This window comes from Oncorhynchus nerka, linkage group LG27 (assembly GCF_034236695.1).
Source record: "Oncorhynchus nerka isolate Pitt River linkage group LG27, Oner_Uvic_2.0, whole genome shotgun sequence".
NCBI lineage: Eukaryota > Metazoa > Chordata > Actinopteri > Salmoniformes > Salmonidae > Oncorhynchus > Oncorhynchus nerka.
Genome location: NC_088422.1, coordinates 4,777,854 through 4,795,952, shown reverse-complemented (window position 1 = coordinate 4,795,952; position 18,099 = coordinate 4,777,854).

Below are 18,099 nucleotides of genomic sequence, written 5' to 3'. Positions count from 1 at the left end.
AATCCCTGTTGAGTTTATGGACTGCTGATAATCCCTGTTGAGTTTATGGACTGGTGATAATCCCTGTTGAGTTCATGGATGGGTGATAATCCCTGTTGAGTTTATGGACTGGTGATAATCCCTGTTGAGTTTATGGACTGGTGATAATCCCTGTTGAGTTTATGGACTGGTGATAATCCCTGTTGAGTTCATGGATGGGTGATAATCCCTGTTGAGTTTATGGACTGGTGATAATCCCTGTTGAGTTCATGGATGGGTGATAATCCCTGTTGAGTTTATGGACTGGTGATAATCCCTGTTGAGTTTATGGACTGGTGATAATCCCTGTTGAGTTCATGGATGGGTGATAATCCCTGTTGAGTTTATGGACTGGTGATAATCCCTGTTGAGTTTATGGATGGGTGATAATCCCTGTTGAGTTCATGGACTGGTGATAATCCCTGTTGAGTTTATGGATGGGTGATAATCCCTGTTGAGTTTATGGACGGTTGATAATCCCTGTTGAGTTTATGGACTGGTGATAATCCCTGTTGAGTTCATGGACTGGTGATAATCCCTGTTGAGTTTATGGACTGGTGATAATCCCTGTTGAGTCTATGGAGTGTTCTGGTCAAATCAGATCACAATGTGTTCTCAACCTCACTCCAACCTCACTCCAATATTTACATTTAGCTAGTTACTCGTCGAGTTTATAGTTTACAAACTCGATAGAACAGAGAACAAAACATCTCGGTGACCAACGTCTCAACCAAATATTACCCACATTTACACGTTGAAATGCCCAGTGGGGTATTTGTAAACATTTTTTTGCTAGGTAGTTGATGTTAGCCAGGGCTAGTCTGCTGTACCTACACCAATACTCTGATACTAAATCTTAGCCTCAGTATTTTAAAAACATTTATATTGACTGACATACTGTATAGTGAGCAATATGTTTGGAACATCGAAACGCAATACATCGAATCGTACAGAGAGAAGGACAGACAGAGAGGACAGACAGAGAGAGGACAGCGATAAGGGCATAAATAGGACAGACAGAGAAATGACAGACAGGGAGGACAGACAGAAAGGACAGACAGAAAGGACAGATAGAGAGGACAGACAAAGAGGACAGACAGAGAGAGAGAGAGGACAGACAGAGAGGACAGACAGAAAGAGAGAGGACAGAGAGAGAGAGAGGACAGACAGAGAGAGGACAGACAGAGAGAGGACAGACAGAAAGAGAGAGGACAGACAGAAAGAAAGAGGACAGACAGAGAGAGAGGACAGAAAGAGAGAGGACAGACAGAGAGAGGACAGACAGAGAGAGAGAGGACAGACAGAGAGGACAGACAGAGAGAGAGAGAGAGAGAGAGAGGACAGACAGAGAGAGGACAGAGATAGAGAGAGAGAGGACAGACAGAGAGAGGACAGAGATAGAGAGGACAGACAGAGAGGACAGACAGAGAGAACAGACTGAAAGAGAGAGGACAGACAGAGAGAGAGAGGACAGAAAGAGAGAGGACAGACAGAGAGAGAGAGGACAGACAGAGAGAGGACATACAGAGAGAGAGGACAGACAGAGAGGACAGATAGAGAGGACAGACAGAGAAAGAGATGACAGACAGAGATGAAAGACAGAGAGAGGACAGACAGGGAGAGAGAGAGGACAGACAGAGAGGATAGACAGAGAGAGGACAGACTGAGAGAGAGAGGACAGACAGAGAGAGTACAGACAGAGAGGACAGACAGAAAGAGAGAGGACAGACAGAGAGAGAGGGACAGACAGAGAGGACAGACAGAGAGAGAGGACAGACAGAGAGGACAGACAGAGAGGACAGACAGAAAGAGAGAGGACAGACAGAGAGAGAGGACAGAAAGAGAGAGGACAGACAGAGAGAGAGTACAGACAGAGAGAGGACAGAGAGCCTCTCATCCTCCAGTATTTATGCTGCAGTAGTTTATGTGTCGGGGGGCTAGGGTCAGTTTGTTATATCTGGAGTACTTCTCCTGTCCTATTCGGTGTCCTGTGTGAATCTAAGTGTGCGTTCTCTAATTCTCTCCTTATCTCTTTCTTTCTCTCTCTCGGAGGACCTGAGCCCTAGGACCATGCCCCAGGACTACCTGACATGATGACTCCTTGCTGTCCCCAGTCCACCTGGCCATGCTGCTGCTCCAGTTTCATCTGACCTGAGCCCTAGGACCATGTCCCAGGACTACCTGACATGATGACTCCTTGCTGTCCCCAGTCCACCTGGCCATGCTGCTGCTCCAGTTTCAACTGTTCTGCCTTACTATTATTCGACCATGCTGGTCATTTATGAACATTTGAACATCTTGGCCATGTTCTGTTATAATCTCCACCCGGCACAGCCAGAAGAGGACTGGCCACCCCACATATGCTCTCTCTAATTCTCTCTTTCTTTCTCTCTCTCGGAGGACCTGAGCCCTAGGACCGTGCCCCAGGACTACCTGACATGATGACTCCTTGCTGTCCCCAGTCCACCTGACTGTGCTGCTGCTCCAGTTTCAACTGTTCTGCCTTATTATTATTCGACCATGCTGGTCATTTATGAGCATTTGAACATCTTGGCCATGTTCTGTTATAATCTCCACCCGGCACAGCCAGAAGAGGACTGGCCACCCCACATAGCCTGGTTCCTCTCTAGGTTTCTTCCTAGGTTTTGGCCTTTCTAGGGAGTTTTTCCTAGCCACCGTGCTTCTACACCTGCATTGCTTGCTGTTTGGGGTTTTAGGCTGGGTTTCTGTACAGCACTTTGAGATATCAGCTGATGTACGAAGGGCTATATAAATACATTTTCTTTTGATTTGATTTTGACAGACAGAGAGAGGACATACAGGGAGAGAGGACAGACAGAGAGGACAGACAGAGAGGACAGACAGAGAAAGAGATGACCGACAGAGATGAAAGACAGAGAGAGGACAGACAGAGAGAGAGAGGATAGACAGAGAGGATAGACAGAGAGAGGACAGACTGAGAGAGAGAGGACAGACAGAGAGAGTACAGACAGAGAGGACAGACAGAAAGAGAGAGGACAGACAGAGAGGACAGACAGAGAGAGAGGGACAGACAGAGAGGACAGACAGAGAGAGAGAGGACAGACAGAGAGGACAGACAGAGAGGACAGACAGAAAGAGAGAGGACAGACAGAGAGAGAGGACAGAAAGAGAGAGGACAGACAGAGAGAGAGGACAGACTGAGAGGACAGAAAGAGGACAGACAGAAAGAGGACAGACAGAGAGGACAGACAGAGAGGACAGACAGAGAGGACAGACAGAAAGAGGACAGACAGAGAGGACAGACAGAGAGCATAATAGAGACTATTAGATACAGAGAAAAGAGACAACAGTATCTAACCTTGAAGACCAATCGCTAACCTCTGAAATCAAACACAGAAGCAATGAAACATTTTTTTTGGTGAAAATGACAAGCACAAGGGGAAACTGTCACCTTAAATTAGTGAATAAAACAATGTATCAATCTAGTCACATCTGGTTTTGGTGTACCAGAGTTTAAACTGATCTTGCTGATACATTGTGAGGAGAAAAAATAAGTTATATCGTACAGTCTAAGAAAGTACAACAGACACAAAGCATTCCTCACGGGACCTTCCACTGCTGCAAGGGAGAGAAACTTTTCAGCAATTACGGCCAATAACTTGGTTCTGTTTACTGATTTGTTGAGTTGTCGGCAGCAGGCACCAAACCAGGAACTGTAACACACACACACACACACACACACACACACACACACACACACACACACACACACACACACACACACACACACACACACACACACACACACACACACACACACACACACACACACACACACACACACACGTTGTTACCGTGGCGTTGTTTTGACATATCCTCGAACCCTTTTTTAAATTTCTTTTCAATTTTCTCTCCCCTTTTTTTTATTTAAAAAAATCTTTATTTATTTTAATCTTTATCCTTGGAACAGAATCCTGGAACAGTCAGGTTAGACGTATTTCTCTTTGTAAGCGATAGAAAGGTCCTTCATTTTCTTCCCCCCGCGAGGTCGTTCAGGGTTGTTGTTGACCGCTGTTTTCATTCCCAAGGAGAGGACGTGTCTTCATGAGGACGTGTCTTCATTTGTCCAGTTAATCACCGGTCTTGTCTCCCTTCACGACACTGTCCTTTTGAATAATTTCTTCTCCTCGGGAGATCAGAGTTCACGAAGGAACTTTCACTCAACTTTCGTTGCTTTACAAATTGAGTTGCTTCTTGATTGCTTTTGTGAAACATCTCCCTTGTAACTAAGGCTGGGATTTGACACATTTAACTTTTTTTTTTTGGAGGTGGTGGGGGGTATCTGTACTTTATTTTTGATAACTTTTACCTCACTACATTCCTAAAGAAAATTATTAACTTTTTACTCCGTACATTTTTCCTTTCACCCAAAAGCTACATTTTGAATGCTCAGCACTAATTCGAACACTTATGAAGAGGACATCCCTGGTCGTCCCTACTGCCTCTGATCTGGAGGACTCACTAAACAGAGAACATCCCTGGTCGTCCCTACTGCCTCTGATCTGGAGGACTCACTAAACAGAGAACATCCCTGAGCATCCCTACTGCCTCTGATCTGGAGGACTCACTAAACAGAGAACATCCCTGGTCATCCCTACTGCCTCTGATCTGGAGGACTCACTAAACAGAGAACATCCCTGGTCATCCCTACTGCCTCTGATCTGGAGGACTCACTAAACAGAGAACATCCCTGGTCATCCCTACTGCCTCTGATCTGGAGGACTCACTAAACAGAGAACATCCCTGGTCATCCCTACTGCCTCTGATCTGGAGGACTCACTAAACAGAGAACATCCCTGGTCATCCCTACTGCCTCTGATCTGGAGGACTCACTAAACAGAGAACATCCCTGGTCATCCGTACTGCCTCTGATCTGGAGGACTCACTAAACAGAGAACATCCCTGGTCATCCCTACTACCTCTGATCTGGAGGACTCACTAAACAGAGAACATCCCTGGTCACCCCTACTACCTCTGATCTGGAGGACTCACTAAACAGAGAACATCCCTGGTCCTCCCTACTGCCTCTGATCTGGAGGACTCACTAAACAGAGAACATCCCTGCTCGACCCTACGGCATCTGATCTGGAGGACTCACTAAACAGAGAACATCCCTGGTCATCCCTACTGTCTCTGATCTGGAGGACTCACTAAACAGAGAACATCCCTGGTCATCCCTACTGTCTCTGATCTGGAGGACTCACTAAACAGAGAACATCCCTGGTCATCCCTACTGTCTCTGATCTGGAGGACTCACTAAACAGAGAACATCCCTGGTCATCCCTACTGCCTCTGATCTGGAGGACTCACTAAACAGAGAACATCCCTGGTCATCCTTACTGCCTCTGATCTGGAGGACTCACTAAACAGAGAACATCCCTGGTCATCACTACTGACTCTGATCTGGAGGACTCACTAAACAGAGAACATCCCTGGTCATCCCTACTGCCTCTGATCTGGAGGTCTCACTAAACAGAGAACATCCCTGGTCATCCCTACTGCCTCTGATCTGGAGGACTCACTAAACAGAGAACATCCCTGGAGGGTCATCCCTCTAAACCCTACTGCCTCTGATCTGGAGGACTCACTAAACAGAGAACATCCCTGGTCACTGCCTCTGATCTGGAGGACTCACTAAACAGAGAACATCCCTGGTCATCCCTACTGCCTCTGATCTGGAGGACTCACTGAACATCCCTGGAGGACTCTGATCTGGAGGACTCACTAAACAGAGAACATCCCTGGTCATCCCTACTGCCTCTGATCTGGAGGACTCACTAAACAGAGAACATCCTGAACATCTCTGATCTGGAGGACTCACTAAACAGAGAACATCCCTGGTCATCCCTACTGCCTCTGATCTGGAGGACTCACTAAACAGAGAACATCCCTGGTCATCCCTACTGCCTCTGATCTGGAGGACTCACTAAACAGAGAACATCCCTGGGCATCCCTACTGCCTCTGATCTGGAGGACTCACTAAACAGAAGAACATCCCTGGTCATCCCTACTGCCTCTGATCTGGAGGACTCACTAAACAGAGAACATCCCTGGTCATCCCTACTGCCTCTGATCTGGAGGACTCACTAAACAGAGAACATCCCTGGTCATCCCTACTGCCTCTGATCTGGAGGACTCACTAAACAGAGAACATCCCTGGTCATCCCTACTGCCTCTGATCTGGAGGACTCACTAAACAGAGAACATCCCTGGTCATCCCTACTGCCTCTGATCTGATCTGGAGGACTCACTAAACAGAGAACATCCCTGGTCATCCCTACTGCCTCTGATCTGGAGGACTCACTAAACAGAGAACATCCCTGGTCATCCCTACTGCCTCTGATCTGGAGGACTCACTAAACAGAGAACATCCCTGGTCATCCCTACTGCCTCTGATCTGGAGGACTCACTAAACAGAGAACATCCCTGGTCATCCCTACTGCCTCTGATCTGGAGGACTCACTAAACAGAGAACATCCCTGGTCATCCCTACTGCCTCTGATCTGGAGGACTCACTAAACAGAGAACATCCCTGGTCATCCCTACTGCCTCTGATCTGGAGGACTCACTAAACAGAGAACATCCCTGGTCATCCCTACTGCCTCTGATCTGGAGGACTCACTAAACAGAGAACATCCCTGGTCATCCCTACTGCCTCTGATCTGGAGGACTCACTAAACAGAGAACATCCCTGGTCATCCCTACTGCCTCTGATCTGGAGGACTCACTAAACAGAGAACATCCCTGGTCATCCCTACTGCCTCTGATCTGGAGGACTCACTAAACAGAGAACATCCCTGGTCATCCCTACTGCCTCTGATCTGGAGGACTCACTAAACAGAGAACATCCCTGGTCATCCCTACTGCCTCTGATCTGGAGGACTCACTAAACAGAGAACATCCCTGGTCATCCCTACTGCCTCTGATCTGGAGGACTCACTAAACAGAGAACATCCCTGGTCATCCCTACTGCCTCTGATCTGGAGGACTCACTAAACAGAGAACATCCCTGGTCATCCCTACTGCCTCTGATCTGGAGGACTCACTAAACAGAGAACATCCCTGGTCATCCCTACTGCCTCTGATCTGGAGGACTCACTAAACAGAGAACATCCCTGGTCATCCCTACTGCCTCTGATCTGGAGGACTCACTAAACAGAGAACATCCCTGGTCATCCCCTATCTGATCCTAAACAGAGAACACTGTCATCCCTCTGCCTCTGATCTGGAGGACTCACTAAACAGAGAACATCTGGTCATCCCTAAACAGAGAACATCCCCGGTCATCCCTCTGCCTCTGATCTGGAGGACTCACTAAACAGAGAACATCCCTGGTCATCCCTACTGCCTCTGATCTGGAGGACTCACTAAACAGAGAACATCCCTGGTCATGGAGGACCCTACTGCCTCTGATCTGGAGGACTCACTAAACAGAGAACATCCCTGGTCATCCCTACTGCCTCTGATCTGGAGGACTCACTAAACAGAGAACATCCCTGGTCATCCCTACTGCATCCCTCTGATCTGGAGGACTCACTAAACAGAGAACATCCCCTGGTCATCCCTACTGCTAATCACTCTAAACAGAGAACATCTGGAGATCTGGAGGACTCACTAAACAGAGAACATCCCTGGTCATCCCTACTGCCTCTGATCTGGAGGACTCACTAAACTGAGAACATCCCTGGTCATCTCTACTGCCTCTGATCTGGAGGACTCACTAAACAGAGAACATCCCTGGTCATCCCTACTGCCTCTGATCTGAGGACTCACTAAACAGAGAACATCCCTGGTCATCCCTACTGCCTCTGATCTGGAGGACTCACTAAACAGAGAACATCCCTGGTCATCCCTACTGCCTCTGATCTGGAGGACTCACTAAACAGAGAACATCCCTGGTCATCCCTACTGCCTCTGATCTGGAGGACTCACTAAACAGAGAACATCCCTGGTCATCCCTACCCATCTGGATCATAAACAGAGAACATCCCTGGTCATCCCTACTGCATCTGATCTGGAGGACTCACTAAACAGAGAACATCCCTGGTCATCCCTACTGCCTCATCTGGAGGACTCACTAAACAGAGAACATCCCTGGTCATCCCTACTGCCTCTGATCTGGAGGACTCACTAAACATCCCTGGTCATCTCATCCTGATCTGGAGGACTCATAAACAGAGAACATCCCTGGTCATCCCTACTGCCTCTGATCTGAGGACTCACTAAACAGAGAACATCCCTGGTCATCCCTACTGCCTCTGATCTGGAGGACTCACTAAACAGAGAACATCCCTGGTCATCCCTACTGCCATCTGGATCTGGAGGACTCACTAAACAGAGAACATCCCTGGTCATCCCTACTGCATCTAATCTGGAGGACTCACTAAACAGAGAACATCCCTGGTCATCCCTACTGCCTCTGATCTGGCGGACTCACTAAACAGAGAACACATCATCCCTACTGCCTCTGATCTGATGGACTCACTAAACAGAGAACATCCCTGGTCATCCCTACTGCCTCTGATCTGGAGGACTCACTAAACAGAGAACATCCCTGGTCATCCCTACTGCCTCTGATCTGGAGGACTCACTAAACAGAGAACATCCCTGGTCATCCCTACTGATCCTCTGAACATCTGGACTGGATCTGGAGGACTCACTAAACAGAGAACATCCCTGGTCATCCCTACTGCCTCTGATCTGGAGGACTCACTAAAACAGAAACAGAGAACATCCCTGGTCATCCCTACTGCCTCTTATCTCTGACATCCCTGGTCTGGAGGACTCACTAAACAGAGAACATCCCTGGTCATCCCTACTGCCTCTGATCTGGAGGACTCACTAAACAGAGAACATCCCTGGTCATCCCCCTGGTCATCCCTACTGCCTCTGGATCTGGAGGACTCACTAAACAGAGAACATCCCTGGTCATCCCTACTGCCTCTGATCTGGAGGACTCACTAAACAGAGAACATCCCTGGTCATCCCTACTGCCTCTGATCTGGAGGACTCACTAAACAGAGAATCCCATCCCCTGGAGGTCATCCCTACCTGCCTCTAATCTGGAGGACTCACTAAACAGAGAACATCCCTGGTCATCCCTACTGCCTCTGATCTGGAGGACTCACTAAACAGAGAACATCCCTGGTCATCCCTACTGCCTCTGATCTGGAGGACTCACTAAACAGAGAACATCCCTGGTCATCCCTACCTCTGATCTGATCTACTAAGCATAGAGAACATCCCTGGCGTCCTACTGCCTCTTTGATCTGGAGGACTCACTGAACAGAGAACATCTGGTCCTCCCTACTGCCTCTGATCTGGAGGACTCACTAAACAGAGAACATCCCTGGTCATCCCTACTGCCTCTGATCTGGAGGACTCACTAAACAGAGAACATCCCTGGTCATCCCTACTGCCTCTGATCTGGAGGACTCACTAAACAGAGAACATCCCTGGTCATCCCTACTGCCTCTGATCTGGAGGACTCACTAAACAGAGAACATCCCTGGTCATCCCTACTGCCTCTGATCTGGAGGACTCACTAAACAGAGAACATCCCTGGTCATCCCTACTGCCTCTGATCTGGAGGACTCACTAAACAGAGAACATCCCTGGGCATCCCTACTGCCTCTGATCTGGAGGACTCACTAAACAGAGAACATCACTGGTCATCCCTACTGCCTCTGATCTGGAGGACTCACTAAACAGAGAACATCCCTGGTCATCCCTACTGCCTCTGATCTGGAGGACTCACTAAACAGAGAACATCCTGGTCATCCCTACTGCCTCTGGAGGACTCACTGAGAACATCCCTGGTCATCCCTACTGCCTCTGATCTGGAGGACTCACTAAACAGAGAACATCCCTGGTCATCCCTACTGCCTCTGATCTGGAGGACTCACTAAACAGAGAACATCCCTGGTCATCCCTACTGCCTCTGATCTGGAGGACTCACTAAACAGAGAACATCCCTGGTCATCCCTATCATCTAATCTGGAGGACTCACTAAACATAGAACATCTGGTCATCCCTACTGCCTCTGATCTGGAGGACTCACTAAACAGAGAACATCCCTGGTCATCCCTACTAAACAGAGAACTGCCTCTGATCTGGAGGACTCACTAAACAGAGAACATCCCTGGTCATCCCTACTGCCTCTGATCTGGAGGACTCACTAAACAGAGAACATCCCTGGTCATCCCTACTGCCTCTGATCTGGAGGACTCACTGAACAGAGAACATCCCTGGTCATCCCTACTGCCTCTGATCTGGAGGACTCGCTAAACAGAGAACATCCATCGTCATCCCTACTGCCTCTGATCTGGAGGACTCACTAAACAGAGAACAACATCATCTGATCTGGTCAGTCCTGGTCATCCCTACTGCCTCTTATCTGGCGGACTCACTAAACAGAGAACATCCCTGGTCATCCCTACTGCCTCTGATCTGATGGACTCACTAAACAGAGAACATCCCTGGTCATCCCTACTGCCTCTGATCTGGAGGACTCACTAAACAGAGAACATCCCTGGTCATCCCTACTGCCACTGATCTGGAGGACTCACTAAACAGAGAACATCCCTGGTCATCTCTACTGCCTCTGATCTGGAGGACTCACTAAACAGAGAACATCCCTGGTCATCCCTACTGCCTCTGATCTGGAGGACTCACTAAACAGAGAACATCCCTGGTCCTCCCTACTGCATCTGATCTGGAGGACTCACTAAACAGAGGACATCCCTGGTCATCCCTACCTCATCTAATCTGGAGGACTCACTAAACATAGAACATCCCTGGGCATCCCTACTGCCTCTGATCTGGAGGACTCACTAAACAGAGAACATCCCTGGTCATCCCTACTGCCTCTGATCTGGAGGACTCACTAAACAGAGAACATCCCTGGTCCTCCCTACTGCCTCTGATCTGGAGGACTCACTAAACAGAGAACATCGCTGGTCATCCCTACTGCCTCTAATCTGGAGGACTCACTAAACAGAAAACATCCCTGGTCATCCCTACCTCTGATCTGGAGGACTCACTAAACAGAGAACATCCCTGGTCATCCCTACTGCCTCTGATCTGAGGACTCTAAACAGAGAACATCCCTGGTCATCCCTACTGCCTCTGATCTGGAGGACTCACTAAACAGAGAACATCCCTGGTCATCCCTACTGCCTCTGATCTGGAGGACTCACTAAACAGAGAACATCCCTGGTCATCCCTACTGCCTCTGATCTGGAGGACTCACTAAACAGAGAACATCCCTGGTCATCCCTACTGCCTCTGATCTGGAGGACTCACTAAACAGAGAACATCCTGGTCATCCCTACTGCCTCTAATCTGGAGGACTCACTAAACAGAGAACATCCCTGGTCATCCCTACTGCCTCTAATCTGGAGGACTCACTAAACAGAGAACATCCCTGGTCATCCCTACTGCATCTGATCTGGAGGACTCACTAAACAGAGAACATCCCTGGGAATCCCAACTGCATCGGATCTGGAGGACATCACTAAACAGAGAACATCCCTGGTCATCCCTACTGCCTCTGATCTGGAGGACTCACTAAACAGAGAACATCCCTGGCCCTCCCTACTGCCTCTGATCTGGAGGACTCACTAAACAGAGAACATCGCTGGTCATCCCTACTGCATCTAATCTGGAGGACTCACTAAACAGAAAACATCCCTGGTCATCCCTACTGCCTCTGATCCCTAAACAGAGAACATCCCTGTCATCCCTCTGCCTCTAATCTGGAGGACTCACTAAACAGAGAACATCCCTGGTCATCCCTACTGCCTCTGATCTGGAGGACTCACTAAACAGAGAACATCCCTGGTCATCCCCTGCCTCTGATCTGGAGGACTCACTAAACAGAGAACATCCCTGGAATCCCTACTGCCTCTGATCTGGAGGACTCACTAAACAGAGAACATCCCTGGTCATCCCTACTGCCTCTGATCTGGAGGACTCACTAAACAGAGAACATCCCTGGCCCTCCCTACTGCCTCTGATCTGGAGGACTCACTAAACAGAGAACCCTGGTCATCCCTGCCTCTAATCTGGAGGACTCACTAAACAGAAAACATCCCTGGTCATCCCTACTGCCTCTAATCTGGAGGACTCACTAAACAGAGAACATCCCTGGTCCTCCCTATGCCTCTGATCTGGAGGACTCATAAACAGAGAACCCTGGTCATCCCTACTGCCTCTGATCTGGAGGACTCACTAAACAGAGAACATCCCTGGTCATCCCTACTGCCTCTAATCTGGAGGACTCACTAAACAGAGAACATCCCTGGTCATCCCTACTGCATCTGATCTGGAGGACTCTGAGAACATCACTGGTCATCCCAACTCTGATCTGGAGGAATCACTAAACAGAGAACATCCCTGGTCATCCCTACTGCCTCTGATCTGGAGGACTCACTAAACAGAGAACATCCCTGGTCATCCCTACTGCATCTGATCTGGAGGACTCACTAAACAGAGAAGATCCCTGCTCGACCCTACTGCCTCTGATCTGGAGGACTCACTAAACAGAGAACATCCCTGGTCCTCTCTACTGCCTCTGATCTGGAGGACTCACTAAACAGAGAATATCCCTGGTCATCCCTACTGCCTCTGATCTGGAGGACTCACTAAACAGAGAATATCCCTGGTCATCCCTACTGCCTCTGATCTGGACACTAAACAGAGAACATCCCTGGTCATCCCTACTGCCTCTGATCTGGAGGACTCACTAAACAGAGAATATCCCTGGTCATCCCTACTGCCTCTGATCTGGAGGACTCACTAAACAGAGAATATCCCTGGTCATCCCTACTGCCTCTGATCTGGACACTAAACAGAGAACATCCCTGGTCATCCCTACCTCATCTAATCTGGAGGACTCACTAAACATAGAACATCCCTGGTCATCCCTACTGATCTGGAGGACTCACTAAACAGAGAACATCCCTGGTCATCCCTACTGCCTCTGATCTGGGACTCACTAAACAGAGAACATCCCTGGTCATCCCTACTGCCTCTGATCTGGAGGACTCACTAAACAGAGAACATCCCTGGTCATCCCTACTGCCTCTGATCTGGAGGACTCACTAAACAGAGAACATCCCTGGTCATCCCTACTGCCTCTGATCTGGAGGACTCACTAAACAGAGAACATCCCTGGGTCATCTGGAGGACTCACTAAACATAGAACATCCCTGGTCATCCCTACTGCCTCTGATCTGGAGGACTCACTAAACAGAGAACATCCCTGGTCCCTACTGCCTCTGATCTAAACAGAGAACATCCCTGGTCATCCCTACTGCCTCTGATCTGGAGGACTCACTAAACAGAGAACATCCCTGGTCATCCCTACTGCCTCTGATCTGGAGGACTCACTAAACAGAGAACATCCCTGGTCATCCCTACTGCCTCTGATCTGGAGGACTCACTAAACAGAGAACATCCCTGGTCATCCCTACTGCCTCTGATCTGGAGGACTCACTAAACAGAGAACATCCCTGGTCCTCCCTACTGCATCTGATCTGGAGGACTCACTAAACAGAGGACATCCCTGGTCATCCCTACCTCATCTAATCTGGAGGACTCACTAAACATAGAACATCCCTGGGCATCCCTACTGCCTCTGATCTGGAGGACTCACTAAACAGAGAACATCCCTGGTCCTCCCTACTGCCTCTGATCTGGAGGACTCACTAAACAGAGAACATCGCTGGTCATCCCTACTGCCTCTGATCTGGAGGACTCACTAAACAGAGAACATCCCTGGTCATCCCTACTGCCTCTGATCTGGAGGACTCACTAAACAGAGAACATCCCTGGTCATCCCTACTGCCTCTGATCTGGAGGACTCACTAAACAGAGAACATCCCTGGTCATCCCTACTGCCTCTGATCTGGAGGACTCACTAAACAGAGAACATCCCTGGTCATCCCTACTGCCTCTGATCTGGAGGACTCACTAAACAGAGAACAGTCATCCCTACTGCCTCATCTGGAGGACTCACTAAACAGAGAACATCCCTGGTCATCCCTACTGCCTCTGATCTGGAGGACTCACTAAACAGAGAACATCCCTGGTCATCCCTACTGCCTCTGATCTGGAGGACTCTGAACATCTGGAGCCTCTGATCTGGAGGACTCACTAAACAGAGAACATCCCTGGTCATCCCTACTGCCTCTGATCTGGAGGACTCACTAAACAGAGAACATCCCTGGTCATCCCTACTGCCTCTGATCTGGAGGACTCACTAAACAGAGAACATCCCTGGTCATCCCTACTGCCTCTGATCTGGAGGACTCACTAAACAGAGAACATCCCTGGTCATCCCTACTGGACTCTAAACAGAGAACATCTGGAGGACTCACTAAACAGAGAACATCCCTGGTCATCCCTACTGCCTCTAATCTGGAGGACTCACTAAACAGAGAACATCCCTGGTCATCCCTACTGCCTCTGATCTGGAGGACTCACTAAACAGAGAACATCCCTGGTCATCCCTACTGCATCTGATCTGGAGGACTCACTAAACAGAGGACAGTCCTGGTCATCCCTACTGCCTGTTATCTGGCGGACTCACTAAACATAGAACATCCCTGGTCATCCCTACTGCCTCTGATCTGATGGACTCACTAAACAGAGAACATCCCTGGTCCTCCCTACTGCCTCTGATCTGGAGGACTCACTAAACAGAGAACATCCCTGGTTATCCCTACTGCCACTGATCTGGAGGACTCACTAAACAGAGAACATCCCTGGTCATCTCTACTGCCTCTGATCTGGAGGACTCACTAAACAGAGAACATCCCTGGTCATCCCTACTGCCTCTGATCTGGAGGACTCACTAAACAGAGAACATCCCTGGTCCTCCCTACTGCATCTGATCTGGAGGACTCACTAAACAGAGGACATCCCTGGTCATCCCTACCTCATCTAATCTGGAGGACTCACTAAACATAGAACATCCCTGGGCATCCTTACTGCCTCTGATCTGGAGGACTCACTAAACAGAGAACATCCCTGGTCCTCCCTACTGCCTCTGATCTGGAGGACTCACTAAACAGAGAACATCGCTGGTCATCCCTACTGCCTCTAATCTGGAGGACTCACTAAACAGAAAACATCCCTGGTCATCCCTACTGCCTCTGATCTGGAGGACTCACTATACAGAGAACATCCCTGGTCATCCCTACTGCCTCTGATCTGGAGGACTCACTAAACAGAGAACATCCCTGGTCATCCCTACTGCCTCTGATCTGGAGGACTCACTAAACAGAGAACATCCCTGGTCATCCCTACTGCCTCTGATCTGGAGGACTCACTAAACAGAGAACATCCCTGGTCATCCCTACTGCCTCTGATCTGGAGGACTCACTAAACAGAGAACATCCCTGGTCATCCCTACTGCCTCTGATCTGGAGGACTCACTAAACAGAGAACATCCCTGGTCATCCCTACTGCCTCTGATCTGGAGGACTCACTAAACAGAGAACATCCCTGGTCATCCCTACTGCCTCTAATCTGGAGGACTCACTAAACAGAGAACATCCCTGGTCATCCCTACTGCCTCTGATCTGGAGGACTCACTAAACAGAGAACATCCCTGGTCATCCCTACTGCCTCTGATCTGGAGGACTCACTAAACAGAGAACATCCCTGGGAATCCCTACTGCCTCGGATCTGGAGGACTCACTAAACAGAGAACATCCCTGGGCATCCCTACTGCCTCTGATCTGGAGGACTCACTAAACAGATAACATCCCTGGCCCTCCCTACTGCCTCTGATCTAGAGGACTCACTAAACAGAGAACATCGCTGGTCATCCCTACTGCCTCTAATCTGGAGGACTCACTAAACAGAAAACATCCCTGGTCATCCCTACTGCCTCTGATCTGGAGGACTCACTAAACAGAGAACATCCCTGGTCATCCCTACTGCCTCTAATCTGGAGGACTCACTAAACAGAGAACATCCCTGGTCATCCCTACTGCCTCTGATCTGGAGGACTCACTAAACAGAGAACATCCCTGGTCATCCCTACTGCCTCTGAGCTGGAGGACTCACTAAACAGAGAACATCCCTGGGAATCCCTACTGCCTCGGATCTGGAGGACTCACTAAACAGAGAACATCCCTGGGCATCCCTACTGCCTCTGATCTGGAGGACTCACTAAACAGAGAACATCCCTGGCCCTCCCTACTGCCTCTGATCTGGAGGACTCACTAAACAGAGAACATCGCTGGTCATCCCTACTGCCTCTAATCTGGAGGACTCACTAAACAGAAAACATCCCTGGTCATCCCTACTGCCTCTAATCTGGAGGACTCACTAAACAGAGAACATCCCTGGTCCTCCCTACTGCCTCTGATCTGGAGGACTCACTAAACAGAGAACAACGCTGGTCATCCCTACTGCCTCGGATCTGGAGGACTCACTAAACAGAGAACATCCCTGGTCATCCCTACTGCCTCTAATCTGGAGGACTCACTAAACAGAGGACATCCCTGGTCATCCCTACTGCATCTGATCTGGAGGACTCACTAAACAGAGAACATCACTGGTCATCCCAACTGCATCTGATCTGGAGGACATCACTAAACAGAGGACATCCCTGGTCATCCCTACTGCCTCTGATCTGGCGTACTCACTAAACAGAGAACATCCCTGGTCATCCCTACTGCATCTGATCTGGAGGACTCACTAAACAGAGAAGATCCCTGCTCGACCCTACTGCCTCTGATCTGGAGGACTCACTAAACAGAGAATATCCCTGGTCATCCCTACTGCCTCTGATCTGGACACTAAACAGAGAACATCCCTGGTCATCCCTACTGCCTCTGATCTGGAGGACTCACTAAACAGAGAATATCCCTGGTCATCCCTACTGCCTCTGATCTGGACACTAAACAGAGAACATCCCTGGTCATCCCTACCTCATCTAATCTGGAGGACTCACTAAACATAGAACATCCCTGGGCATCCCTACTGCCTCTGATCTGGAGGACTCACTGAACAGAGAACATCCCTGGTCATCCCTACTGCCTCTGATCTGGAGGACTCGCTAAACAGAGAACATCCCTGGTCATCCCTACTGCCTCTGATCTGGAGGACTCACTAAACAGAGAACATCCCTGGTCATCCCTACTGCATCTGATCTGGAGGACTCACTAAACAGAGGACAGTCCTGGTCATCCCTACTGCCTGTTATCTGGCGGACTCACTAAACATAGAACATCCCTGGTAATCCCTACTGCCTCTGATCTGATGGACTCACTAAACAGAGAACATCCCTGGTCCTCCCTACTGCCTCTGATCTGGAGGACTCACTAAACAGAGAACATCCCTGCTCGACCCTACTGCCTCTGATCTGGAGGACTCACTAAACAGAGAACATCCCTGGTCATCCCTACTGCCTCTGATCTGGAGGACTCACTAAACAGAGAATATCCCTGGTCATCCCTACTGCCTCTGATCTGGAGGACTCACTAAACAGAGAATATCCCTGGTCATCCCTACTGCCTCTGATCTGGAGGACTCACTAAACAGAGAATATCCCTGGTCATCCCTACTGCCTCTGATCTGGACACTAAACAGAGAACATCCTTGGTCATCCCTACTGCCTCTGATCTGGAGGACTCACTAAACAGAGAACATCCCTGGTCATCCCTACTGCCTCTGATCTGGAGGACTCGCTAAACAGAGAACATCCCTGGTCATCCCTACTGCCTCTGATCTGGAGGACTCACTAAACAGAGAACATCCCTGGTCATCCCTACTGCATCTGATCTGGAGGACTCACTAAACAGAGGACAGTCCTGGTCATCCCTACTGCCTGTTATCTGGCGGACTCACTAAACATAGAACATCCCTGGTCATCCCTACTGCCTCTGATCTGATGGACTCACTAAACAGAGGACAGTCCTGGTCATCCCTACTGCCTGTTATCTGGCGGACTAAACAGAGAACACTCAAACATAAACAGAGAACATCCCTGGTCATCCCTACTGCCTCTGATCTGATGGACTC